This window comes from Nicotiana tomentosiformis, chromosome 7, assembly GCF_000390325.3.
Source record: "Nicotiana tomentosiformis chromosome 7, ASM39032v3, whole genome shotgun sequence".
NCBI classification, from domain to species: domain Eukaryota; kingdom Viridiplantae; phylum Streptophyta; class Magnoliopsida; order Solanales; family Solanaceae; genus Nicotiana; species Nicotiana tomentosiformis.
In genome coordinates, this window is record NC_090818.1 from 25,607,938 (window position 1) to 25,618,259 (window position 10,322).

Consider the following 10,322-nt stretch of genomic DNA (forward strand, 5'->3'; position numbering starts at 1 on the left):
GCCAGGGTTGTTCAACCATTGTTACAACGTGTCATCTAGATCGAGGATGTGAAAGTATTTAGAGATCATTCAGTTATGCACATGAGGGTGCAGCAGGTTTTGACATCCAGTTAATAAGTATGATCTTAAGAAGGTTTAATTAATTGCCTAATCATCACAATTATGGTAGGGTCACGAGGTGGATGTAGATCTGAAATAGTTGGTGGTATTAGAGACTATGTAGTTCGTATGGGATTTCTATTTAGCGAAGGGTACATACGCAGCCAAGGCACTGGAGGAAGAGAGTTTAACTGTCACGAGGATGACATGCACCAAATAAATGGCCTGAGGTGTCTTATGACCGGTATCCTATGAGCGATGAAGGCTAGTATTGTGGATTATCAGAATGTGTCTTATGGCTTCGCGCCAAGTGAGGGAGTCCACTATCAACAATCAGATTGCGGGGTCATGTGTTATATGAGTTTTGGCCTGAGATGTATTTATGTGGTATTGAAAGGTTCTCCAAAACTTGTATATGATTAAGAGCTGAGATTTGTATGGGATGATGCTGGGACTTGCGGTATTCCCGCGTCCTTAATAATTCTACATTTCAGAATACTCGGGTGTTCCAGTAAATTCTTTTAATGCACCACCGGCATGGGGTTCCTATAATGATTATTCCAGTTATCCGGCACAGACTCAGTGTGAGCAGCCGAACCCGCATAGGAGTTGTTTTGAGTGTGGTGATACTAGGCACATCAAGAGAAATTGTCCCAGACTTGGGAGAGGTAGATTTCATCAGAACACTCAGGCTACAAGCTTTATTTCCAGTTAATACTCCACGTGCATAGCCAGTTAGGGGTGGAGGGCAGGCGGGTAGAGGGCGCCTAAGAGGTGGAGGCCCGACCCGTTGATATAATTGCTATGAATTGGCCGAGGCCGATACACTAGATGGTGTAGTTACATGTATGATTTAATTTATAATAAAAGGAGCACCATTCTTATTTTTGATTCGATTCCGATTATCGAGGTGAGAACTCCTTTCATGCTCCTTACATATGGTGGATTAGTGAATTTATACTCCACTTCCGTGTTTACCCCTGTTGGAAGATTTGATGATGTTAGCCCGTGTCTATCATTTTTATTTTTGTTCATTATTGAGGACTATAAGTCCAAAAATAACTTTCTATTGCTCACTACAATGGGTTTTGATGTGATTTCGGAATAATTGATTTCAATTTTATGAATTATATGCCCTACCGGGATAAGGGTTCATTATGTGTTATGAAAACTGTTTACGAAATATATCGAAAAGAAAAAAGAAAGAAAATTGAAAATTTCAGTTGGCACAATGTGCAAAACACTTGTGATTCGGAGTTGAGGACGAGATCCTCGTATTTTTTTTTATATGATGTGAAATATTTAAGCCGGGCTACAAGCCACGGTGGAAGTTATATATGGACGAGGTCATTATGGTGAAATATTTATGAGTTTAAAATTCTCTTTGTGAAATTTAAATTTGTACTATAGTATTAATAGAGAGTCATGCTTGATGGGCTTATTTGATAATTCTTGTATATCTTTCTGTGCATATTTAGCCATAATTATGCTGTAATTATTGAGTTTTAACCTACGAGGTGAGTGCCCGGGTGACGTTAAATGTGACTCGTTAATTCGGGTAAATAATTATGAAGTATTCATGCCTCGCGTGTTGCTATCACTGTTACGAGAAGTTGAAATGAGATTTTGGTTAATACGAGGTTAATTGGCGATGTTGTAATCGATTATGAACAACTACTAGGACCAAAGATGTGGTGATGGGCATACATATGATGTGCTTCATGTCCTGATATCATTATGATAATGCGGTGCTTCTAATATTGAGATTAGTGTTATTGATATATACATTGTGGTATTTTGTTGTATTGTGGATGTGTTGTTAGGAGTTGTTTTGGTGTTACTCTGGCAGGTGGATAAGCCCATTTATATGGGAGACTCTGCCGAAATTTCTGGATTTTTTTTTTGGGAGATTGTTATGTGCGAAAGAAGAGAAAAGTTATGCTATGTGTTTGAGGGCGGGCTCTACTTCTCGTTCAAGGGCGAATGATCCAAAGCGGGGGAGAATGTAACACCCCGGAGTACTTCAACACTATCAAGAAAGTTGATGTGTGCGTAGGCATGAGTTGTTATAGCCAGTTGAGACTAATATCGTGCATCGAAGTAAAAATCAGGCATTTTGGAAATGATTGGAGAGTTAGGGATTTTGCTTTAAAGCTTATAATAATGGAGAAAAGAAATAATCTCAATTGAGATGGTGTTGTTGGACCCATGTTAAATTGCGGGAACGTAGAATCACCACAAGTATGTGTGTAAGAATACACTCAGTAATTTAAAGTCCTCAGGAATATTTTTAGCACGTTCGAGGACGACATTTGTTTAAGAGGTGGAGAATGTAACGACCCGACTTGTCGTTTTAAGAATTAACTCCACGTTCAATGGCTTAAGGTCTTGAGCAGCTTCATATTATGTGTATTGACTTACGTGCACGGTTGAATTCAGTTACCGGATGATTTGGGGTGATTTGGGACACTTGGTCTCTAAAACGAAAGCTTAAGTCTTAGGATTTTGACCATAGTCGCAAATGTGTGAAGACGACTCCGGAATGGAGTTCCGTCGGTTCCGTTAGCTCCGTTGGGTGATTTTGGACTTAGGAGTCTGTTCGGAAAATTATTTGGAGGTCCGTAGTGGAATTAAGCTTGAAATGACGAAAGTCGGATTTTTGAAAAGTTTGACCGGGGGGTTGACCTTTTGATATCGGGGTCGGAATCCGATTCTGGAAATTTGAATAGCTTCGTTAGGTCAATTATGACTTGTGTGCAAAATTTGAAGTCATTCCGAATTGATTTGATGTGTTTCGGCACAAGATGTAGAATTTGAAAGTTCAAAGTTTATAGATTTTAATTTGAGGTGTGATTCGTCATTTTGACGTTGTTCGATATGATTTTAGGCCTCGAGCAGGTCCGTGTTATGTTATGGGACTGGATGGTGTGATTGGACGGGGTCCCGAGGGGCTCGGGTGAGTTTCAGGGTGGTTTCAGACCATTTCTAGGCCATTTATAGCTGCTGGTTTTTGGCTACAACAGTGTACTATGCGATCGCGTGGAATTGGACGCGATCGCTAAGCACAAAATGGGGGGAAATGGCCAATGAATAGCGATCGCGGAAGGCCTTTCGCGATCGGGTAGAGGAAATTTTATGCTGCACTCACCCGATTTTGGAAGCTTATATCTCGCAATCTATAAGGAAATTGAAGATGATCCAAAAATGAAAGTTATATCCCTTTGTGTCTAGTTTTCAGAAAGATAAACCGTTTATCATTTAGAGTTGTGTACAAAAAGTTATGGTAGATATACTACAGTCTGTTTGTGAAGAGTTTTGAAATCTCTGTTGCATAGGACTGAATTTGGAAGCTTATATATCGTAATATATATGGAATTTGGAGATTAGCAACAAATAAAAGTTATAGTCCTTGGAATCTAGTTTTCAGAAAGTTAAACCATTTATCATTTGGAGTTTTGTACAAAGAGTTATGACCATTATACTAGAGGCTGTCCGGAAGAGTTGGGGAGTTTGTTCTTCGCGATCGCGATTGGATTTCCGCGATCGTGAAGAGTAATTTTGGGGCTGAAAAATTTTCTGCTTCACGATCGCGAAGCATTTTCCGCGATAGCGAAGAGTAAATACCTGGGCAGTAGCTATATTTCGAGATGTCAGCCATTTTTAACATATTTGGAGCTATGGAGCTTGGATTGAAGTGATATTTGAGGCGATTTTTACCATATGGATTGGGTAAGTGTTTTATATCCTAAAGTGATTATACTTCATGATTATATGGTTATATTCATCATTTTTTTCGGATTTAAATGGAAAAAAATAAGATTTTTGCAAAATCTTTCAAAAATAAAAATTTAAGATTTGGAGGTCGAGTTATTATCGGAATTTGATAAAATTGGTATGGTTGAACTCGTATCGGAATGGGTGTTCGGATTTCATAAAAATTATATTAGGTTCCGACGGGCGGGTCCCACGTTGACTTTTGTTGACTCTTTGGAATAAATTTTTAAGTCGACGTATTATTATCCAATATTGTTTCTGATAAATTTTAATGGAGTTATACAATTAATTTGGATAGATTTGGATGGTTTGGAGGTCAATTCAAGAAAGGATGCTATTTTGGAATATCGGCATAACTTCAAAAAGGTATGTGTCTTGCTTAACCTCGAGTGGGGGAATTACCCCTTAGGCATCAAGTCTTATGTGCCATTTGTGAAATGTGAAGCTGAGTACGCGAGGTGACGAGTACGTACTCAGGATTATATGTGCAAATTTTCTTGGTTTAAAGTTTTAGGCATTCTTATGTATTAAATTAGATAATTGTTGGTATTAGTAAATCCTTGAATTATCACGCCTCGTTCCTTATTTGTCAAATTTATATTTTATATAATAAATTTAGTGTTATTGTCACTTGGATTTTACGTGAATTTCGTGTGTTTATTGATTTGATATTTTCTTGGAATTAAATCCATGATGGAACCCTTATCTGCAAATATTTATTAATAAGTTTAAATTGAGGAGTTAATATAATTATCAAGAATTTGGAATAATGAAGGCGTTACCCTATACTGAGTATTTTTTACCTCTGTTGATTGTTTTGAGATTTATTATACGTTGTGTGGAGCCTTGGGCTATTTGTTGACAAATTTATTGATTCTGCTACATATTTGGAATTTGGTTGTGGTCAGTGAAAATTACGATATGAATTGTTGTATTGTTTTGTGGTTTAAACACTCCCCTTGATGTTATTTATGCTTCCTACCTTGCTTGTTAATGATATACATGTGCTTGGTAAGGAAGAGTGTAAAGTAGAAGGGTGATGCTGTGCCATTTGAGAGTGTAAAGCACGAAGGGTGATGCCGCGCTATTTCATTTATATTATCAGGTGAGGATGAGAGTAAAAGCACGAAGGGTGATGCCGTGCAATTATTTTTATGTTATCATATATTCATGGCCCGAAGGGTGTTTCCGTGCAGGCGAGGGCGAGAGACATACATTATATTGTGATATCGTTTTGTTGTGTATATATTCATGCCTTTATCTTGAGATGTTTTTGTTGTACACCTATATTTTCTGTGTGACTTGTAGTCGTTGTTGCTTCATGTGTGCCTCCACTTTATTTCTTTTATTGTTATTGGCATTTCGTACTATTATATGTATTCACAGTGAGGAAGATATAAATGCACGAAGGGTGTTGCCGTGCCAATTGATTTGAATTCACAGTGCCAATATATATATATATATATATATATATATATGGGTGAGAATGAGTTTAGTGCACAAAGGTATTGCCGTGCCATTTGATGTGATATGTTGAATGTATTCCTCACGCCAGGAAAGTTAAATGAGGCGTCACATGGTGACTTTTATTCGAAAGAATTATATTAGAAATATATTTATTTGAAAGAATTATATTATATAGATATTTACTTGAGAGAAGTATATTTGAAAGATATTTATTCAAAAGAATTATATTAGAAAGATATTTATTTGAAATAATTATATTATAAAGTTATTTACTTGAAAGAAGTATATTTGAAAGATATTTACTTGAAAGAATTATATTCGAAAGATATTTACTTGAAAGAATTATATTCGAAAATATTTATTGAAAAGGATTATATTCCAGAGATTTTTATTGAATAACTTAGATAAAAGATGTATATTCTGAAGGACCTGATTAATTGGCTGTACCTGTGTTTGTTACTTGTTTGAGCAATATTTATGGTGTTCCTGTTACCTTGCTGTTTAAATCACTAGTTGATTGATATTTCTATTACTGCTATTTGTTTTCTATTATTTTTGCATGTTATATTGCACAGGTTATTAGACTAGTGAGTGTCTTGACTGTACCTCGTCTCTACTCCATTGAGGTTAGTCTTGATACTTACTGGGTACCGACCATGGTGTACTCATACTTCACTTCTGCACATTTTTGTGCAGAACTAGGTATTGGAGATATCGGACTTGAGCAGAGTTAAAGCGGAATCGTAAGAATTCAAGGTAGAGCTGATTGGTCGTCGCAGTCCCTTGGAGTATTTTCATTTCATTGTATTGTTAATTTTTAATCAAACAGTATTGTATATTCGGTCCTCGTAATCATTCCATGTATTCAGTTAGAGTTCGTGACTCAGTACTACCAGTCTTGGGAGGTTGTATATTCATATTTATTCCGCTGTTAGTTTTGGTTACTTATTTAATTCAAAAAAAGGCTTCAAAATGTGATATAAATCGGCTTACCTAGTCTTAGAGACTATGTGCCATCACGACGCCTGTGGTGGGATTTTGGGTCGTGACACATACTTTACCCTATACATATAGTCCCCCTACTTTCCGGTGACATACTTTGTGTTACCGGAAAATTGGTAGAAATGCTCTTTTGGCGGGAATTACTATAATTCCCTCTGAAGGCTTCTGACGGTTGATTAGACGCATGTCTCTCTGCATTTAATTCCCCGAACACACGTCATCCCATGATTCAGCACAACCTTTGCCGATTATCGAAGTAATCATGGCCATGAATTTATCCGCCAAAACGTTTACTTATACGTATCAACCTTCTCCCTTATACTTCATAGTTTTTCAAGCTTCCCTTATCTAACTTGTATCTTACTCTTCATCTTTTCTCTAATTCTCTTCAAACAAAAAATATTTTCCTTCTTCCATACAATGGCTTCTTCCTCAAAGCGTACCGATTTTTCATAGAGCAAGAACAAGGCCAAGGACTCTGCTCCTCCAGCAGTGGGCTCCATCATCCCTAGAAGTCTTATTACCAGAAAAGAATTCGAAGAGAAATTCCCTACTGCTAACTCTCGTACATGGGCCGTCAGTAGTGTACCCTTTTTCCATACATCCTTCTAGCATTCCTGCCGTGAAGGAAGACTGCCGCTGCCATGACTTGGATATTATTGCTCCTGATCTATCGGAGCGAGTCACCCTACCCAAGGAAGGTTTTACATATTTTTACATGTATCCCTTTACTTTGGATGCATTCTCTTTGAGCGAAGAACTTGACTCCGTGATTGCAGAGTTTTGCCTATGCTACCAAGTGTGTTTGGAATAAATAAGTCATTTTGTGTGGAGGACGGTTGCTTGCCTTCAGCATTTGTGCCAGGAGACTGGAGAGGATCTAACCTCAGCTCATATGATGAATCTCTATTCTACCAAAATCTTCTGCGGGGAATGATAAACCTCTGCAAACTTGGCCACCATGCTTTGTTGTCTAGCATGGATGATGACAACGATCGTGGGTGGATGGAATGGTTCATTGCTACTGCCACAAACGACATTATTCCGGCAACGGCTCCATCCTTTCTGGCCGCTTGGAACCGCACTTGTAAGCTCTTTATTTAGTATTTCCTTTTACTAAAGATCTTGGACGTTACGACTCCTGAAAATTGCTTGTGAAAAGAACTGGCCCCTAAATACGGGTGGAAGGCCAAGAATCATGGTAATTCAAGACTCACCTTATTTTAATCTTTCATGTGAAGAACTTGATTGATCCCTTCTAACTTGTCAATGAAATTAGGTCTACCTGCGGGCTCTATTTGTATTCCCGATGAGGATGTCTTGGCTGATCCTACTGATGCAACGAGGTTGCTTCATAAGGCGCTTACTCGAACAGGTGTCTCCGGGCCTACTTTGGGAGCAAATGTTTCTTTATGGAGTCCCCGGTCTGAAGACAAACAACCAAAGAGAAGACGCCCCTCCGAAGCCGGGGAAAAGAATAAGAGGGTGAGGACCGATGCCCCCGAGTCATCTCCGGTAGTGATGGTGACTGGCCTTCCTTCCAGGCCGATCATAGAAATAGTGTCGATCGACGATGATGAAGAATCTAGTGATGAGGGAGATTCTCTACATAGAAGACGATGATCCTCATCATCTCAATAGGATGCTCGACCTGTTGAGATAATTACACCAACCGAGGGCGATGCCTCGATACTTTGGGGAGAGTTTGATTTGGTATATAATGTCAACTCCCTTTTTCGGACCCCAACTACTGTGCCCGGTACTGCGGGGCTGAGTACCGAATCTCTATCGTCTTTGGTCTGCGAGCATCCAACAACCAGCACTGCATTTGATGCAACTGCTTCTCACTCTTCAACTCCATCAGCTTCATCTCCATCTTCAACAACACTAGCAACTGCTACATCACTTCTATCTTCATCCACTTTTCCACCAGCAATTGTTACATCATCTCCACCGGCCGCACCTGACCATGAAGAAGGTGTTCCTCTTTCACAGTCCCCAGTTCATAAAAATTTGGGGCAAAATTATGTTGCCCATTCTGAATATCCGCAAAGGAGGAAGAATGTTTCTCTTTCGGTCTCTACCGGATGCAACTTGCTATCCCGACCGGTGGATCTTACTAATTATCTGAAGCCTTTGGTTTCAAATAAAGACTGGGAAAAGATTCAGGCACTCTCGTGAGAGTGTTTGTTGAACAATATCATGCACAACGCCACAGCGGTACATTCCTTTCTTCCTTTATTACTCCTTCTATTTTTGGGTATGAACATATCCTGAATTTTACCCTTATTACTTTGTAGGCCAATTTTCTTGCTTTCGAGGGCCTTTAGAGGTTGATTCATGAAAAGGAAGAGATTACCTACGCACGTGATCAGCTTTTGGCATAGCAGGAGCAACATGTCGCTCGCCTTTCGGAAGTGGAAGCCAAAGCTGTTGAGGCCGTTGTATTGGAGGCTCGTTTGCATCAAAGTGATCAAGAAGTGGTAACCCTTAGTCAAGAAATTGGCCCGCTGAGGGTTAGATTTGATGAAAACAGGGCCAAATGGGCTGAAGTCCATAACGCCATTCTTGCTGCAACCGAACGCGAGGCTGTCTCCGCTGAAAGAGTGATCAACTTAAAGGTAGCCTTGAACTCCAAAATTGAAGAGCTTGCTGCTAAGGGGGCGAAACACGCCCAGCTGGAAGAGAAGTACATGAAAACTATCGAGCATAATAGGCTTTTTAGTTCAACTGTACGTGACCTTGATGTTAGCCTCAAATCTGCTAGGTCCACCCGGGAAAACCTTTCTGTCGAGGTAACCCAACTTAAAGAAGAACTTAAGCGTCGAGCGACTTACCTCATTGTTGAGAAAACTTACGCTATGTATAGCATGAGGAGAAAAACCTTGGAAGAGGCCAAAGCTGGTGTCATTGATTTTGATGATGAAATTGCTAAAGCCCGTGAACTTGTGTTAGCTGCTAAAAGTGGACTCCTAGCGAGATCTGATGCACCTGGTCCTTCTAGTTCCAGTTCTGAGTTCCCGAGAACTGAAGAAGAATCGGAGAATGATGATGCTGAAGGCCAAACTGGTGAAAATGTTGAGCCATTGGTGGGTCTGTCTACTTCTCCCGGGGGCGCGGATACTTCTCTGCCTCCTGGTTCCGGAGATATTGCAGCTTAGCTTTTCTTTTCTTTTTCCAATTCTTGTACCTGTGCCGTTTTAACATGTTTATGTAAATAAAAACATCTTTTGCCCAAGTATTGTTTGAGTCTTCCTTTCGCTTGAATATTTTTCTTCTTTTTGCTTAAGAATTTAGCGCTAGCTTTTCTGTTTTGCGTCTTATTATGTGAAGCCTTGGGTGTTTTCTCCCCGAAAGCATTTTTGTCTCTGAGCATCAACCCTTTTTTGTGAGGGCTTTGATAGGTATTTGTGCAAGTTTACTTTTTGCGTCCTTTCGTATATGGCTTTGGGTGTATCTTTCCCCGAAGGCATTTTGATTCCGGGCATAAATTCTTCCGGAACCAACCCTTTAACGTGAGGATTTTTATAAGAGATGGCCCTCTCATGTTTACAATGCTCTTGAAGAGGACGTCTCATGTTCATTACGGAACTAGCATTTAAAGTTCTTGTTTAACTTTTAAATGACAAAGTTAATTCATCGTTCAGACAAGAAACAAGATAAAAAACAAAAGGATTTCATTTTATTCCTTTTATTTTCAAAAAGTACATAAGCAGTTGCTATGCTGAAAAGAAATTGCCATTACTTGTGGCTAAATTGTATAACTTGTTTCTACGGGGCTGGCTGCGCAGTCCTCGGTCCTTATGATGTAGTTATATTTCCAGTTTTTTGTTTCCCGGTCGATATGGCATTTATTATTGTAGTATCCTCATATCATTCCGCCCCAGTGTTCGAATGCGAAAAGTGCAAATTGGAACACTTGAAGTCTTGTATCTTTGAAGATTCCACTAATGCATTGCTGGAAAATCCTTAACTTGGTA